Source organism: Cupressus sempervirens, chromosome 6, assembly GCF_028749045.1.
Source record: "Cupressus sempervirens isolate cs-2001-9-10 chromosome 6, ASM2874904v1, whole genome shotgun sequence".
Lineage (NCBI taxonomy): Eukaryota > Viridiplantae > Streptophyta > Pinopsida > Cupressales > Cupressaceae > Cupressus > Cupressus sempervirens.
The window spans coordinates 125,149,651-125,168,570 of NC_143123.1; the positions used below are offsets into that span (position 1 = coordinate 125,149,651).

Sequence of the window (18,920 nt, forward strand, 5' to 3'; positions counted from 1 at the left end):
CATCCATTTTCTTGTAGATATAGACAACAAATTTGTGTAGGTAGTAAAGTCAAGGAAGGCTTGGTTACAAAGTTTTGACTATGAAATAGATAGTGATGTAGTGAGTGCACACATTGTAGCATTATTGAATGAAGAGATAGACACTAAGGCTGAACCTTTTGGGAGATATGAAGAAGCTAAATCAAGAATAACTAAAAATATCAAGATAGCTTCTAAGGATAAGAAAAGGAAAAGCTTAATTGAAGACCTAGAAGAAAAAATGGGCACCCTAGGCAAGGGAAAGGAACCACTACAATTAGCACAAGGACTTGGAGAGGATGATAACAAAGACACTAGTGATGAGGAAGAGGAAGAAGTAGAAGGAAAAAACAGTAAAGTCCTAGCTATTATCACTCTACCAAGAAAGAAGGCTCAAGGAACCAAGAAGAATCCAATAGTGACACCCCTCTCTCCTCCATCACCAAATAAGACAAGGATCGAGGTAGCTGCTAGTGTCGAGTAATCTGCAAAATAGAGAGTAGTAGAGACTACTAAGCCCATTGCCCCTAGAAGAAAGAGAATGAGATTGGCTAGAGGATCACCTAAAGGGTTGTCTAAATATATTGAAGAGGTATGTGCAAATCTATGAGGGTCTTCAAGACTATCTAATTTTAGATTTGTAAAGTATGATACATTGGATAATGTTGATCAAACCAAAATTGAGGAGGCTATGGTGGATATGATTTCTAATCATAAGTTAGCTCCTACTAAAATTGAAAGAAAAATACCTAAGGATCTGTATGATAGATTAGAAAGAAGATGGTGGCAGGCAAAAGTAGAGGAGAAAAAGATAAGGGCTGACACATTAGTCAAAGTAATGCCTGATCTGTCCTAGGATAAACAAAACACATTTTTGGAAAAGTATAGGAGAAGATTTGTTCCTAAATAAAAAATGTTTTTGATATTACAAAATAAAATGGAAGATGTAGAATAGCACTTGATGAGTTTCTTTGGAAAATCATTTTTGTATTATCAACTAAGGCAGTGGAGAGAAACATTATAAACATCAAAGATGATTACAACACTAATAGTGGAGAAATTTTATGTGTGCCAAGTTCACAAGGAAGCATGTCACCTATACATGTTGATACCCCTGACACTCTAGAAGTCAAGAAGTCAAGGCTTACAGGTACAAAGGTAGAAGGTGAAGAGAAAGAAACAAGTGTAGAAACTTAGATTTTTTCAACACCTCATATTGAGGAAAGAAAAGAATCAAGTAAAGTTGAACTGAGTGTGACTATTGTTGTCTCAAGCATAGATGCACAAGCATGACCGAGTGGTGAAACTCCTTCACCAACTCTCAAAGAAGTGTTGAGCAATAGTACTCCTTCACCAAGAAAGAGGAGTACAATACAAGATGTCTCACTAGATATTGAAGTTAGTCTAGATGAAATAATTGAGATGCCACAATTGGATCTAGAAAATGTCACCTTGGAGAAAATCATTTTGCAACAAGAAGTTTTAGGAAAGAACAAAAGAAAAGAAGAGTTAAGAAGAGAGCTTAAGAAAAAGTAGGTACTATATGATGTAAAGCATATTTTTGTTAATGCTTTTGACATCCAAAATTTTGATAAAGAAATTCCAATAATCAACTAGCTTGTAAACATTATTGATTGAGTTAATACAGGAAATATGAAGTCAAATGAGAAATTCATGAATTGGCCTATGAGAAGATTTGAAAATAAGGTTGTGGACAAAGTTTCCATAACCATTCCCAAGCAAAAAGTGTAATTGAAAGAGAAAATATGGGTTATGAAAGAACTCATTCAAAAGGTACAACATTTGTACAATATTTTGTTAGACGTACCAAGATTTACAAGTGATCTTAAGGCACAAATAAACCAAATTCAAGCTGAGATGAAGAGATCCAACAATATTATTTTAGAGTTAGCGAGATCAAGTGTTGATCATTACAATAATCTACTGAATGCCCAAGGAAAATTAGTTGAGCTTTAGTCAACTGACAACAATATGAGATCCATATTGATCTCTATTCAAGAAATGGTGATAGCTCATTTGGATTTCATTTAGAGGGAAACACAATCAACCCAGGATCTTAGCATAGAAGATCACAATATTTCAATGGCTGATAGCATAATTGATTTATTTGAAAGACTAAAGTTGCAAAATCACATTTTGGGAGCAGCAAGAACCACATGGGATCATGCATTTTCTATGATCACCCAAGTTCACAAGATATTCATTAACAAATATGGATTACTTCTATCCATTCCACCCCAGTAGCTGTGACATAAAGTGTTCAAAAACAAGGGGGAAATAGACTTGATAAGAGGGAAACAAATATGTAAAAATATTTGAATAAGGGGAAATGAATGTGTTATCCATTTTTAAATTGTTTATTCATTATTAATTGGCATAAATCATAAGACTTAGGGGGAAAGCTCATTATTACATTGTATTGTAAATATGTAAATATGACAAAGTGTTTTTCCACTAATATCAAAGGGGGGATTGTTGGTATCTTTAACTATTGTTGTCTATTAATGTCAAACACTTAGTCATTTACAAGGCAAAGTCAAATAGTTATCACTACAACTAGGCTACTCTACATAGGCTAACTCATGTACATAAGAAAGTATGTACCAAGCTCTATAGGAGTCAAGCTCACTGAGTATTTTCTATATGATCAGATCTTAATGGTGATCTATCAAGTTTTAAACATACAAGAGTTGAGTTACATAGTTTTTGTCGAGCATAATAGAGACTGAGCAATAGTAATGTTGAGCATCAAAAAATAGTAAAGACTAAGCAATGTAGAGCTTATAGTAATTTCAAGCATAAAAAAATAGTAAAGATTGAACAATGTAGAGTTTACAAAAAAGTCATGAATGTAACAGATTTTGAGGTAACACATTTTCAAGCTAACATGGAAGGAACATTTAATGTTTGTAGAGATTTTTATGGAGACTTTTATACATGAATGATGTGGATTACATATCCCTATGTTTTATGATAAATGATTCAATAGAAGGCTATTTTTGAACCATCTAGAAAACTCTTTATGGAACTCTTTAAATAGAGAAGATCTTAATCTAGATCATGTGGTATGGAGATGAGAGTAGAATTATATGCATGCAGACAAGGAGTAATATGTGATCAGTGAAGTGAATGATCAAGATCACATTGAAAGTCAATGAAAGGTTTATGTTATCACTTAATAGAGAAAGTGACCTAATCATAATAGTGGAATGGAAAGGTGAGGAAAATGTTATTAGATTAGATGAGAGGATCAATTAGCAAGGAGAAGACTCAAAATCATCTTACAGAGCATACTAAGAGTCGAGTACTAAATCAGTTCTAATTGACTTGAATCAAGGTAAATCTATTAACATAGTGGTCTTAACATATCTTTGTAAATCTCCTAACAAATTTCTTACTTTTTCATAAGTGTTAAATCCTCTAACAAGGTGAGACCTAGTAGTCTCTTAAGCTTTTAATAGGACAAACCCCTCACAAGGTAGATTGTATTTTATGATCAAACATTGTCACCATAATAGGTTAACTTTATTACTACAATAGTGAAGATTTGTGGGTGCTATCCCCACCCCAATTTTACCTTCACCTTAGAGGTTTTATAGGTAACAAATATTGTGCTATGTGTTTATTTTCATGTATGTGATAGATCAGATTTACATGATATAGCAAGATTATACCTCCATTAGTCAATAATTGTGTGCTTTAATGGATGAAGTGGCTTGTCATCATATGTATCAATAAGGAAATAATTTCACCAATGGGCTAGATTCCCTAGGAAGGTACATTGAGTACATTAAAATCTAGGAAGACATGCATAGTATCCTTATTGAGGCTTATGCAAAAATCATACAAGTTTGTGCCAATTCAAATAATGATGATAATGCACTTAACGAGGGTTAAGATGGTGATTTCCTACCTTTTTCTTGGTTTCTGAGTATTGGACTATCTTCTTCACTTTGGGTTGTGAGTTTCCTAATTTATAGTAGCTTATTATTTTTAGCAACTACAAATAGTTGAGGTTTCCTTTCTACATGTTATGGGTTTTTAGTTGGGTGTTTGCAATGATTACTTTTGGCAAATATGTGACTATGTCACTATAAATTTTAGTCATGCTACTAAAATTATTAGTCACATGACTAAAACTAGTCACATTCCATTGTTTGTTTACAATTTATAGGTATAGGTGACTAAATAAGCTACTAATTTGGTCACCAAATAAAATCACAACATCAACCAAAAATTACTAAATAAACTACCAAATAAATGACTAAATAAGTGATTAGATAATGAGTTACTAATAATTAGTCACCTAAATACAAGTAACTAAATAAACTACCTCATAAATGACACAATAAGTGATTAGATAACTAGCCACTAATAATTAAGTTTATTTTTACTTTCTCTCTTTATTTTCTCTAAGGTTTATTTATTAATAAGTTAGGTTAATTTTATTTTCCATAACTCATTCATGGCCCTAGGACCTTCTTTTTCTCATACTAATTGTGATTTCACTTTGCATCTTCCCAAGTATATGACACGTTGTTAAATGGCTTTGGGAATATTTTATTCACCATTTTGGGCTCTTCAATCAACATTGCAAAATGATTCAATTTTCCTCAAAGAGTTATATGAATAAATGAGTGGATTAATATTTCTTCTTATTTTAGTCCTCTTCTATTTATATTACTCATTTGGATTCTTAATTGTTTATTCCAACATTCATAATTAAAAGAACTATTAATTTATAATTAATAGTTAAAACATATTAAAATTTATTGACAATTTATTACTAATTAAAAATATATTTATAACATGTAAATTCTATTTTTAATAAAATATGAAATGGAAAATTTCATCTAAATATTTTGCAAACAATATTAAGATACATGTTAATTTTGAGTACATTTCTTGTTTTCATTATCAAAATTGAAAACAAAAGACTTCTGTCCTATAAGCCATTTTCGAGTATGTTTCTTGTTGAATAAGCCATTTTAAGTCTCTTTCTTGATTTGGAGGGAATTTTGATGTTGAACTAAAAGAGAGAAAGACAAAATGAAGAGAAAGTGCACAAATATAGATAATCAAGCATAGTCAAGGATGCCTTCTATATATTGTGGCTAGAGAAAATGGAGGAGTTGAAGTGTTGCCCAATAAATTTTTCACCTTTAGTTAAAATTGGCTCCTTGAGATGTTTTTAATTTTTTACATTCATTGCACATATCTTTTCCAAAACAAAACTGGCATGGTTTTAAACCTTTAATCTTTCTACAAGTTGGTCTTGCTCTAGCTTTGTGCAATATTTCCTAGGAGGATTTATGGTAAGAGTTTCTCAATTTTTGCTTATTCTACTATGGATGTGGTTGCATATTATCATTCTTGTTTTTCTACTCTGACTATAAATGTAATGTTAGGGATTCAATACACAATATTTTTAAAAATAGATGTAAAGTTTTTTTAAGTTTTTTTGTTACTAGTTGGATATTTTTGACATTTCTATCCCCAAAATCTAACTCTTTTTAGTTTTATTAATGTGATAGATTAACCCATATTTGATAGATTTCCTTGGTTCCAAAATAATAACACCTTTTCTTCATGACAAATGAGCCTTATTTTCGGACCATAGCTTGCCACTATTGATCACCTTGCATTCCTTATTGATGAGTTCAAAATAAGACTCATTAGAGGTCATCTAATGTGGAATGCCATTATTCTTGAACACAAGATCATTTAATGTAAATATTTTGTGGTGAAATAATGTATATGAGCATGTCTAAGTAGAAAAAATAATCTTTATAAATTATAAGTCCTTTGGATAAGATTTGCAAACCATTGATTGTGCTTGAACTCTTTTGATCTATGACTATTATCAAATAATTTTCAAGCTTGATAGATCTCATTGCAATGTTTTAAGAGATCTCCTTTTGTAGTTGGACCACTCTATGTTCTTTGGTTTGATAAAAGAGCTTTAGCTCTATCCAAGTCTTCAAATTATTGATATGAAAACTTAGCTCCTTCAAGATATGTGAGCTTTTAACACTAAGGCTTCTTCAATATTGTCCTACTTTATCAATCCCACATCATCAAAGGGATGAAGTCATGGTTCATTTGAGGAAGGAGTTATTTCAATATAATAATTTAAAAATGAAGAAGTTTGGACCATTTAAGATACTGAAGAAGCATGATCCAGGAAATTTCTTTGAAGTAGATTTTCCCACTAAATTGAATATGTTGCCAGCATTTAATAGTTTAGATTTGATAGAGTACCATGAAGGTGTTGAAGATGAGGTCATATAGGTTTACTAGAGTATTTTGGTAGCTACTTCATCTATAAAAGAGATTAAGGGTATAATGGATAGTTGTGTTGGTAGAAGCACAAGGAATCTAAGACATATGAAAATATATGGTCAAGTGGAAAGGACAACCTATAGAATATTCATCATGGCTGAAAAGGGAGGAGGATAACATTCTTGGTTTTCTTCTAAATACATAAGACATGATGGGGTCACTTCTCAAATTACCCCAAGTGTCTGATGCAAGAGCATCTTGAGTGTAAGGGCAATCTTCATCCCCCAAAAATAATTTTGTTTATGTCTTTTCAATAAGGGTTGTTTCAGTACAAAGATGTTATTTTTGGAAAATAAAAAATGTATATTAAGTTGTTAATATGGTATTAGAATAATCTAATTTCATAGATGGAGGTTCATCTCAGATATATTAGCCTACTAGTTGAGTTGCATTGGCATATCATATGTATTGGTAAATATATTGAGGATTTTAAATATAAAAACTTTGAGATCAATTTTGAAAGCCTTAGAAGGCCTTAGAGGCTCCTAAACAAGGTAAAACCTTGGCTAATGGATGCTTGTACAATCAATCTCCATAGAACAAAGGTTGTTGTTTCTTAAATAGTGGTTATAATAGCCAATCAAGTCTACGATTTAAAAATTATGGTCTCTAGAAGTTGAGCTACTTGAAAATATAATTTGAAGTAGTTTTGACCCAATTCTATGTAATAAAATAATATAATTCTTAGATTTGGTCAACAGAAAGGGTTAGGACTAAATATTTAGAACCTTCTTAGGAAATGGAAAATTGCCTATATATAAGGAAAGCTTGTAGTGTTGTATAGGACAATTTTGGGTAGTTGTTTTTGGATCTATCATATAGAATATTTTAAGGAAAATATGCATAGGAATTTGCATAATGTATCTCTAAAATCTATAATTCTATACTTCTAGAAATAACAAGAAGTCAATTTCATTCCTTGCAAATTATTGTTATTTCTCTATTTTTAATGTGTTTTTGGTATTAAGGGGAGTATTCTTCATTAAGAATCTTGTACAATGACATCAAGAGGTTGATGTAAGTGATTGAATATTCATAGGGAACTTATGTGGTAGAATGCGAGTGCCAAGTCCTTTGTAAAGGATTAGTAAACTCATGTAGTATTGTGATTACAATTCTCCTTGCTTGGTCAAATATTGGAGTCAAAAGTTATTTCAATTAGGAAAATATAATAAGTTGAAAATGAAGAAGTTTGGACCATTTAAGATACTGAAGAAGCATGATCTAGGAAATTTCTTTGAAGTAGAGTTTTCCACTAAATTGAATATTTTGCTAGCATTTAATAGTTTGGATATGACAGAGTATCAAGAAGGTGTTGAAGACGAGTTCATAAAAGTTTACTAGAGTATTTTGCTAACTACTCCATCTACAAAATAGATTGAGGATATACTGGATAGTTGTGTTGGAGGAAGTACAAGGAATCTATGACATATGAATAATATCTAGTCAAGTGGAAAGAACAACCTATAGAAGATTCATCATGGCTTATAAGGGAGGAGGATAACCTTCTTGGTTTTCCTCTAAATACCTAAGGCATGATGGGGTCACTTCTCAAATTACCTTTAACGTCTGATGTAGGAGAATCCTAAGTGTAAGGGAAATCTTGCATCACCCAAAAATATTTCTATTTCTATGTTTTTAATAAGGGTTGTTTCAGTACAGAGATGTTATTTGTGGAAAATAAATATTTTTATTAAGTTTTACATATGAGCTTATAATAATCTAATTTCGTAGGTGGAGGTTCATCTTAGATATATCAGCCTACTAGTTGAGTTTCATTTTCATATCATATGTATTGGTAAAGTTATTGAGGATTTTGAGTATAAAAACTTTGAGCTCAATTTTGAATGCCTTAGAAACTCCTAAACAAGGTAAAACCTTGGCTAATGGATGCTTGTACAATCAATCTCTATAGAATTAAGGTTTTTGTTTATAAAAAAGTGGTTATAATAGCCAATCGGGTCTATGATTTAAAAGTTATGGACTCCAGAAGTTGGACTACTTGAAAATATAATTTGAAGTAGTTTTGACCCAATTCTATGTAATAAAATAATATAATTTTGAGAGTTCTTCAGCATCAAGGATTAGGACTAAATGTCTAGAACCTTCTCATGCAATAGAAAATTTCATATATATAAGAAAGGCTCATAAATTGTTTATAGGATAGTTTTGGGTGGTTGTTTTGGATCTTTCATATAGAATATTGTAAGGAAAATATCCATGGGGCTTTGCATAATGTATCTCTGAAATCTGTAATTCTGTACTTCTGGAAAAAAATAAGAAGTCAATTTTTTTCCTTACAAATTACTGTTATTTCTCTATTTTTGATATGTTTTTGTGGTATTAAGGGGAGTGTTCTTCATCAATAATTTTGTACAATGAGTTCAAGAGGTTGATGCAAGTGCTTGAAGATCCATAGGGAACTTATGTGGAAAAAAAGTGTCATGTCCTTTTTAAAGGATTAGTAAACTGGTGTAGCAATGTGACTATAATTCTCCTTGCCTAGTCATATATTGGAGTTAAATTATTTATTGTGATACTCAAAGCTCTGAGTATGTTGTTCTTGTTTATATCAGCTAGACAAATTAAATTATTATTTTTGATGGTAGAAACAAAATTGAGGGAAAGAATAATCTTTTCATTTCCAAATTGTAAAATGAATTCTCGAATCAAACTACTTAGTTAGCAATCTGGTCTAAGAAGAAGAAGGTGCATACTTCTTGAAAGAAGGCATTTCAAAAAGCAATCTTGGAGGTACACTGATTATTTTGATTTGTCTATGAAGCATCAAGGTGGGCTCCCCATGACTAGTATGTTGGAAAATTTTAGAAATAATGCGAAGGCCTAAATGACATCATAAGATTTTAGCTTAGAGGCCAAAAAAATACTATAAGGAGATGTTGTTGGCATATATAGTTTTATACCATTTATGTGCATTGTCTAAATTTTAAATAAAAAATATTTTAGGAATCTTCCATAAAGATGTATTTTTTTATTATTAGACATTGAGAACAAGTTTTGAAAAAAGGAAACACTAAAACTATACAGATATCACATAGTGAAAAATATACAAAATAATCTAACATATTTCCTTTCCTTAGTACAATTCCCTCAAAATATGAAAGAAAAAAATTAGAAAATACACTACAAGGAAATAAATTATAAAGTGATTAAACCATTGATTTCTTGAAAAATTGAACAATGATTATTAAGAGAAAAATAGAAAGATAACTTATAGACAAAGATATTACAAAATCCTAACAAAAACATATTTTTTTCACAAAATCTCAGATGCCTTACCCAAATAATCTTGACCATATTTGTCCTCATGTAGTGTTCAAATGACTCAATCTTTACCCCCAAGAATTGGATTCATCAAATCCCAAAGTAGTGTGAAGCATATGGGTCTCAATTAAAAATAGGGTAGTTGTAATTTAATGTTCTAGATTAAGTTGGTATTAAAGATAAAGGAAACGTGTTTGGGAGGAATAGTGAAAATTGTGCAATTGAAGAGAAGGGAAGTTATATATACAATGAGGAACATGTGTGAGGAAAGCTTTGAAGAAAGGCAAAATGTACATAAAGATAAAATAAAATCTTGAATGAAGTAGATCGCCAAAACCCAAGTCAGCTCTAAATATTAGGCTATAAAGAGTGGACATAAATATGGATCATTCTATATTTAGCAGATTCATAATGAAGTCAAGAACCCTAGACCTCTTAAGTTATGACTATTTTGAATAGCCTTTGGGATGAAAATGTATTTGATTTTAAAGTTAATATGTAGGTCATCAATTTTTCAAACATTCACAATTGGATGAAAAAGGATCATTTCCCACCATCTCCATGACTGCTATCTTCACTTGATTCATTAGGAGATTCTATTTCTTCTCAATTCTCTTTGTAATTATGATATGTTCTTCAAAAGCTAATGGTAGCCATTGGAAAGAAATAAAGTGAATGAAAATCAATAATCTTCAAGTGGGATATAAATTTTCTCTTTACAAAAATATTCTAAGATTGATTCATGCAAATGCTTGCCTTTAAGAATTTCTATTGTAGAGATTGAAAATGTTGAAAATTATTTCAATTATCATCTTTTACACTCTTTAGAAAATCAATAGATATAATCATATCTATTTTAACTTTTCATGATTACACTCCCATTGCCTGATAAAATTTTAGACATATTTAACTAGATTATGAACAAAATTAACTTTAAAAAGTCATATAATAAAATCATTAGAATCAAGGAAAAGAATGATATTGAGAAGAAGAAGTGGAAACTAGAAATGAAAAGGATAATCAAGATAATAAAAAAGGAAGCAAGAATCAATCAATTAGGAAAATACTATCATAGGTATGAGGCCAAAGACCAATAGTTTTAAAAAATTTAATCATTAGCTATGAATTATAAAAATATATTTGGTTCATAGTACTTTTCAAGTCTAAAAATTGTCATACAAATAATTAGCCAATAGGCTATTATAAGTGGGCATTTCACCAAAAACCCATATGCTCAAACCAAATACCATTGATTTTTTAGCCTCAATTGAAAAATACTCATCGAATAGTAAATGAATATCCTTGTACAATCTCGTATAAAATCAATTGCATTAAAGATAGAAAGTGTTAAAACAACCCATAATAAAATAAAATGGCATAAGAGCAACTGCTGCAATATAAAAAAATATGACTTGAAAATATGATTTGAAAACATAGAAAATAAATCACAAGCAAGAATATATTTTTCTAACTTGCTTACAACCATTAGAGCTTTCAAATGGCTTCTAACTATATAATGCATGATTGTACAAAGTAAATATTTATAGAGGTAATACAAGGATCTAGAAGCTTCTCTTCTAGAATTTTCTATATCCTAGAATTTTCTACTCACAATCTAGAATGTTCCATATAAGATTTTAGAACTCACAATCTAGAATGTTCCATAGAAGACTATAGAAACTTTCTCCCATTTAGAACCTTAGAAGACTCTAGAAAATTTCTCCCTTCTAGAATCTTCTAGACAATCTTATTCTTCCTAACGCCCCCCTTAAGATTGGTTAGAAGAATACAAAAGAGGAGGAGAACATTAAATTACTAACCCCCACCACCTTGAATGTTCACCTCGATCATGCCCAACATATCTCGCAATTTCAAAAATTTAGCCTCAAGCATACTCTTAGTAAATATATTAGTTGTTTGATCTTCACTTGGACAAAATTTGAGGTTAACAATATTTCCTTGAACAAGATTAACATCCTTGAAATAGTGAACATCAATCTCAATGTGCTATGTTTTAGCATGGAAAATATGATTATTTTCAACTTGTTTAGCACTTTTATTGTCACAATACAAAGTAGTAGCCAAACTTTGTGCAAATCCAAGCTCAAATAAAATATTTCAAATCCAAACTACCTCTTTTCCTACTTCCTTTTATGCTCTATATTCTACTTCACATGAAGATAGTGATGTAGTTGCTTGTTTTTTGCCACTCCATGATTGGACCTGATCCAAGCTATAAAGACATATGGCCTCTGGTAGATTATATGTCATCAATATTGCAACCCTAGTTTGAATCTACAAGGCCAATAAAAGAAACTGAGGACTTGTAGCTATAATATATGCCATAGTAAATGGTTCCACAAATATATCAAAAAGTGCTCTTTGTGGCCATTCAATGACTTTCTTTGTTTTGCATAAATCTGGATACCATATTTACTACAAATAAATGATCTAGTCTAGAATAAGTTAGATAAACCAAGATACCAACAAGTTGTCTATATAATGTAGGATCTACCTACTTGGAGGTACATTTCTTAGTAAGCCTAATTCCAAATTGGAAAGGAGTAGGGCTTGACTTGCATTCTGGTATTTTAATTTTCTCTAAAAGATCCAAAGAATATTTTATTTGAGAGATAAATAATCCATCCTAAAGCCTATTAACTTGTAAGAGAATAAAATAACTTAGTTCACCTAAATCACTCATATAAAATGTCCCTTTGAGATTTGATTTTAAGTCATTAACTAGCCCAATATTTGGTCTAGGTATGAGTATATCATCTACATAAACTACTACCACAATAATTATAATTTTGTACTTTATTTACATAAAGATTTGGGTCTAATTTACATTTTTAAACCCATAAAGTTGAAAATACATGTCAATCTTCTCATTCAATGCTCTGGGTGCTTGCTTAAATCCATAAAGTGGCTTCTTTAATTTATAAACATGATTAGGATGTTGTCGATCTACAAAACCTATAGATTGATCCATATATATTTCTCCATATAACTCTCCACTTAAAAAAGCATTTTTTAAATCCATTTGATGAACATGCCACCCATGGCTTGTAGCCAAAAATATAATAACTCTAACTATATTCATTTTGATGACAAAAACAAATGTTTCTTCATAACCAACACCCTCTTTTTTATTATATCCTTAAGCAACCAATCTACACAAAATAAATGACAAAATAATTGGTCACTTATAATTAATCACTCAAACAAATGACTAAATGAATGATCAATTGATTGTCTATCATATTATCACTACATTTAACATATTCTAGTATTTAGTAAATAGTGAGAACCAAAACTTAATAATCATTAAAACTTAAAATAAAATAATTTAATAATAAATATTTATCATTTAAATTATATTTATTAATAATGTAAGGACTTTTATAATAAACATAAATTAGACATAAATTAAATTATAAATAATGTTCATATTTGACATATTACCCTTGGGGATTTGTCAAAATTTCTAAGGGAAAAATATCCATGAACATGGGATATGCAAGGTTCACCTAACCTCAAAACAAGAGAGGCCACTTCCATTTGGCACTTTTTATTTTAGAAATATATACACTATAAGTAGAATTTTGGTTATCTTTAGCATTATAGTTTAAACTTAGTCTTGTTTCCACACTCTTTTACAATGTGAGCCTACCTTTTAATAGACCTTTATCTCTACCCAATAATTTCTATTAGGTTGAGAGGTTTTATTCTTGTATGGTAACTCAAGCATTCAAAATCAACTTTAGATAAAGGAGTTGGGGGTGATGAATGTATCAAAATAAATGTTAAAATGTTATTCAACGATGACATATTTAACATTGAATGTAAATATTTTTTATTGATATTAAAGTAAAATTTCAACGTGTATAACAAAAACAATGAATGGTTGAGTAAAATACTCAGAGTCTCCTAACTTTAATTTTATTTTCATTGAAGGTCAACTCTATAATTTTACTATCGATTATACCTTTGTATACAATACAAATGTGTTGATGAGGTATGCATATTTATATAAATATTGAATACGTTCTTTTAGCTTAACTTCAATTTTGTGTTTAGTATTAAAAACTTTGTTTCCTTCTAAATGATTCCAATTATGAAGATTTTTCAATCTATACTTCTTATTTATAACTACACAAAATATTCTCATATTATCTTGGACTAAAGAGTCTTGTGTGTTTTCATCATAATTTTAAAAACATATTATAAGTTCACAAAAGAAAGTTTTAGAGTGCGCTTTATTGTCTCTTTCCTTTGATTAATGTAGAAATTATTCAAAGGCACAACATTGATATGAACAAATCCAATCATAATAGAGATGAAATATTCACAATGCCAAAATGGGGCCTAATCTAACATCTAATTATAAGTGCTTACAATTTAGAACAAAATAATACTTAAGTAACTTAATGTGACGAATTGGAAGAAAGTAATAATAAAAGTTGCATCAAACTAAATACATCTTTAGAATATTAAATTCATCAAATAAACTAAAAGTGACTAATTAATTATTATAACCATTAGACACATCTATGCAAATTGGTGAAATACATGTGAAGAACATTGTAGGTGTTTGTGCTTTAATATATTTAAAGTAAAAGTTTTCATAATCATTATGTTAACATATCTGGATCATATGAATTATACTAAAATGGTAATAATTTAGTTAAAGGATGGCACTCTAATTGTATATATGATATTGTTACAATGTTTCAAAATGATTTGCTAAAGCATATAGTATTGGTTAATAATCTATTAGTTATGGTTAATGTATTATTAACTAAACACTTTCTTTAATTAGAATACCTTAGTTAATGAGAAAAAAATTATTTTTAGGCATAAAAATGAATGCATAATCTTACTATTAAATAACATAGAAACACACATTTTAGATGTTTATTTCATGAGTTACATTAGATTGAATGGTCTCTCAAATTCTTGAATTTAATGTAGAATCCTTGTGAACCTAGAGTGGGCTTTAAGAATATTAAATCCAATATAAACTAAGCATCATTAGTTATAAAAATAATATTATAGAACATACTCGCCAACTAAATTAATAATCTAAATCTTAAATATAATCAATGATTCAATTCATTGTAATGTAGCTTTATGTATCTCTTATCTGACTCAAACTTGCCCTAGATGAATGAACTAAAATTCATCAAAAGCTAGTGATGGGTTATTATTAAATTTGTTCAAGAGAATGTAAACTTGCATTAGTTACTTCTCATTTTCTAATTGTTATTTATTCTTTGCTTATCCAAATTATTAATTACTACATTTAAAGGAAAAAACATGATAAATAAAAGTTCTTTTATAAATCTTACATTCAATATATAGAGGAGTTGTTTAATCTTAGAAGTGAGAAAATAATAATAATAATAATAATAATAATAATAATACCGACCTAATATAATCACCAAATGCAACCTCACACAAAAATGAGACTAAAGGCATTCAAGAAATTTAGTTAAATTGTTTTCAAAAAACTTTTTGTCAGATCTCTGTAATGCCAATGATTCTTAGAATCTCATACTCCGAGTGTGGATTTTTAAGTGCAGTATATGCATCCTCGGTACCAAAATGAGATGAATCATTTGGACGTCGGAGGGGGAAATGCCAAGGATTGGCCTACAACCTTCACTACTGGCAGGAGTTTCAATCTAGCGACTTCCCTTGTGGTAGGGATAAATTCAATCCATTTTGGCCTATTTGACAAAGGACTTGGAGGAGGTTGCGCATGGACAGCTGCTTCTGCTTCTTCTGTGCTAGAGGAAATATCTTAAAAGGCCAGGGGTTTTCTTATGGCCTTCCAACATTATGGACTGCTATTGGGGCCAAATTGCTAGGTTAGATTTTTTTTGATCTATTAAAAAACTAAAATAAGTGTAACTTGGTTTGAAGTTAACAGTAAGTTAATTCAGATTGTAAGTTTTTTCTGGTTATTTCAAATAGGCAAAAAAAAATTGTTCCATCATTTGAAACTATGTTATAAGTTTTATTGAGTGATTGTGAGGTCAAAAGTTTTCGAAAAAATATTTTTTTAGGGTTCAAATTTTTCATTGTCTTGTAAGGTGCTATAATAGTTACGTGTCCTTTTAATCTTACTACATTGGCTGGGTGTCTATAGAAATTTATTAAATTGGTTTTATTGACACAAAATATCAATGCATCAAACCATTTTTTATAGAATTTCATTATGCCAACCACAAGAAGGATAATATGTCTGCATTCAATCATCATTGAACAGAGCATGAAATCTTAAGAACTGAAGATTATAAGGTACCATATTACTCAAAAACATCATGATTGAGAATTAAAAAATAATGTTTCTTAGCATTAGTCAGTACGAATAAATTTGGGATAGTATGCTCCCCTATAGTATCAGTCCTCAAACAAACAAGAGTTTATTGATGGGTCAATAAGCTGATTATATAACATGTCCACCACACCATCTTCCTTAGAACTATTAAGAAAAAATCAAAGTCACCATACATTGAATCTAACTTGTTATTCACTCCATATACATCTTCAAGTAGCATGAATGCCAAAGCTGACAATCCATATTCTGTGGATAATGCAAATCATGCCAAGGAGGTGTAGGTTAGTGTTTTTCCTGTTGACAGATATATATAGGAATTCTGTAGAAACATACAAAATATAAATGGCACTTGTGAGTGTTGATTGTAGACCATTCTATAATTAAATAGACAGTGCATTCATCGTAAAAATACGCCTGCAGTTTATTGTTATCACAAACTGATCATCATTTCTTTTGTATTCAAGCCAACTCTCAGATTCCATTTGTATTTCTACTTATAGTTGCATATACACAGTTGAAACTTTTTATTTAATGTCGTGTGTTTATCATAGAGGTAAGAAATGTGTGTTCAAAGGCCTACCAGAAGCACATTTTTGTAATAAATATGCAGCAGTTTTTAGCATGGTAACTGACATATGAGGGGACCCAAAAGAAAAGATACTATTTGGAAAAATCTTCTCATGCCTCAAATCCCATTTCATATAGAAATTGAGAAGGAAACAAATGAAGCAAGATCAGGCACCTTGGTAATTTCATTTTGATAATCTTTCTTCAGTAAAGCAATTGAACCTATTGACATAATGATAGCAAGATGGCATATTCAATATTTGCATACCAAAAATTCTCTGTCAGATCACTTGTTTGACAGAATGCTCCAGAAGATATAAAGAATGTTCCATAAGATATCTAATAGATGATTAAGTTGTGATATAATACTCCAACACAAAGAGAAAAATTTTGTTCACTTCCAGCAACACATATTTTTTATTATGCCGAACTCACCCATCATATTATTGTATCTGGGCTAATAATCATACATTGAACAACAATCAGTCACCAGTCACCCTAATGACCGTGTGACCTCTCCAAAAGGCACCTGATGATCCTCCTAATTAATAGTAAGCACCATTTTGTGAGGCTACTTGCATGCATCAAACCTCTAAAAAACATTATTACAAATTGTACATTAAAACTATAACCAATTTCACATTTAGACCATGTTAATATCCTTTATTCTTTCACCTGAGAGATTTTCTAAATCCACTCCCATGGCTTCACCTTTTCGGTAAAGAAGATTCAAGTACTTCAATATTTTGAATCTTTGGAGATGAATTTCTAAGTTTTTTATCTTCAAGATAAAGTATTTTTTGGGGGGCATCAGTGATGTCATGGTTGTCTCAGATTGAGAATTGCCTCCACTTACATTCTTTTCATGTTTATGTTCACTAATTCTCAAAGATAACTCCATAACTCCAAGGCTCCTAGGCTATTGTTTATTCTTGCATACGTATCTGTGTTTACGTATCTATTGTTTATTCTACCACTGGAGAACATGCATGCTACAGCCTGGAACAGACATAGAGTTTTGAAGGGGAACAAAACTAGAAGCATTTAATGGCATATTCCTAGAATGGGCTCAATAGAGTTTGAATGAACAAAACCTTCAATATGCTCCAGTATTTGTGAATTGAGGCATTCAACTTTGAGTCAGCAGAGACTACTCTATTATTTTCAGAATATGCAAATGGACTAATTTCATCGTTACAAGAATTTCCTCCAGAGGGAGATTGCGGTGAGAACTGACCCTATATGGATTCATATAAAGAACCATTCTCAGAACTGGGGTTACCTAAAGACTTTCAGTCAATTCAAATTTTATTTTATTTTTCTAATTCGTTCACTCTATAAGAATTTAGATGTTGTAATAGTGGCCTTGATATTCTACAAGACTTCATCCATCTTCTTCCCTTTTGTGTGGGTGTTCAAAATGATGTGCAAAATATCTTGAGTGTTGGGAAAGTCTAACTCATTGACTAGTATCTTAGATTCGAAGGTTTAAGACTATTTCTTTTATTCTTTGAGTTTTTCAACAACTTGAACATTTATTTCCCTCGTCAAAGGGCTTTCTTCTAAAGGAACTTTCTTATCCACCATAGGTAATATGAAATCAATATTGAAGGCTTCCTGTTTGAAATTCTTGAAACCTGGAAAATAATGATCATATCAAAATTACTTTTCCCAAGGCCCACTCTCTCTAAGTCAACAATTTCAATATTATTGAGAGTAATCAGTAAGAATGGAAAGTATATCAACACTATCAAGAAGTTGTCTCTAAGAACAATAAAAATAGGGTCCTTGAAGGGAACAACATAGAAGCCTAACTCTTTATGTGGTATTTCAAAATTTAATCTAAGAGCTTTCAAGTGAGGTTATTCCCACAACTTTGATATTCTCTTAATAATATTTTGAATTCTCATTACTTTGCTTTTCTTATTCCTCCCTTGTTGTTCTAGCTCCTGATCATCATAATCATTGATTGATTTCTTGTAAGTGCTTGATGGAGCACCAACATCCATCACTAAAATATAAAATTAGACATCCTTCATATTATTTCTCCCTACTCTATTATATTTGTGAAGATGGAGATGTGTCAAGGTAATCATCTCATTTTTTGCTGGCTGAAATAATGCATGCTTTATGCTCTATATGTAACCTCTACTCTCTCTTCTTGCCTCATGGTTTAGTGACAAAAACAATTTGAATGACCTTATAATATTTCAATAAAATTTTCTCTCTTCCACCTTAGATGGTTGATTAGATAAATCTGATAACATGATAGGCTTAATTTTTTAAATTGGCATCTTCTCTTGAGTTAGGATTTATTCTCTTAAAACTGTTGGAATATTAA

The 18,920-nt window shown here is 30.4% G+C and overlaps 1 pseudogene; it reads right to left on the minus strand.

Moving 5' to 3' along the window:
- Positions 1 to 17,549: 17,549 nt before the first annotated feature.
- On the minus strand, positions 17,550 to 18,885 carry LOC149551543 (FACT complex subunit SPT16-like; annotated as a pseudogene).
- Between the last annotated feature and the right edge of the window lie 35 nt (positions 18,886 to 18,920).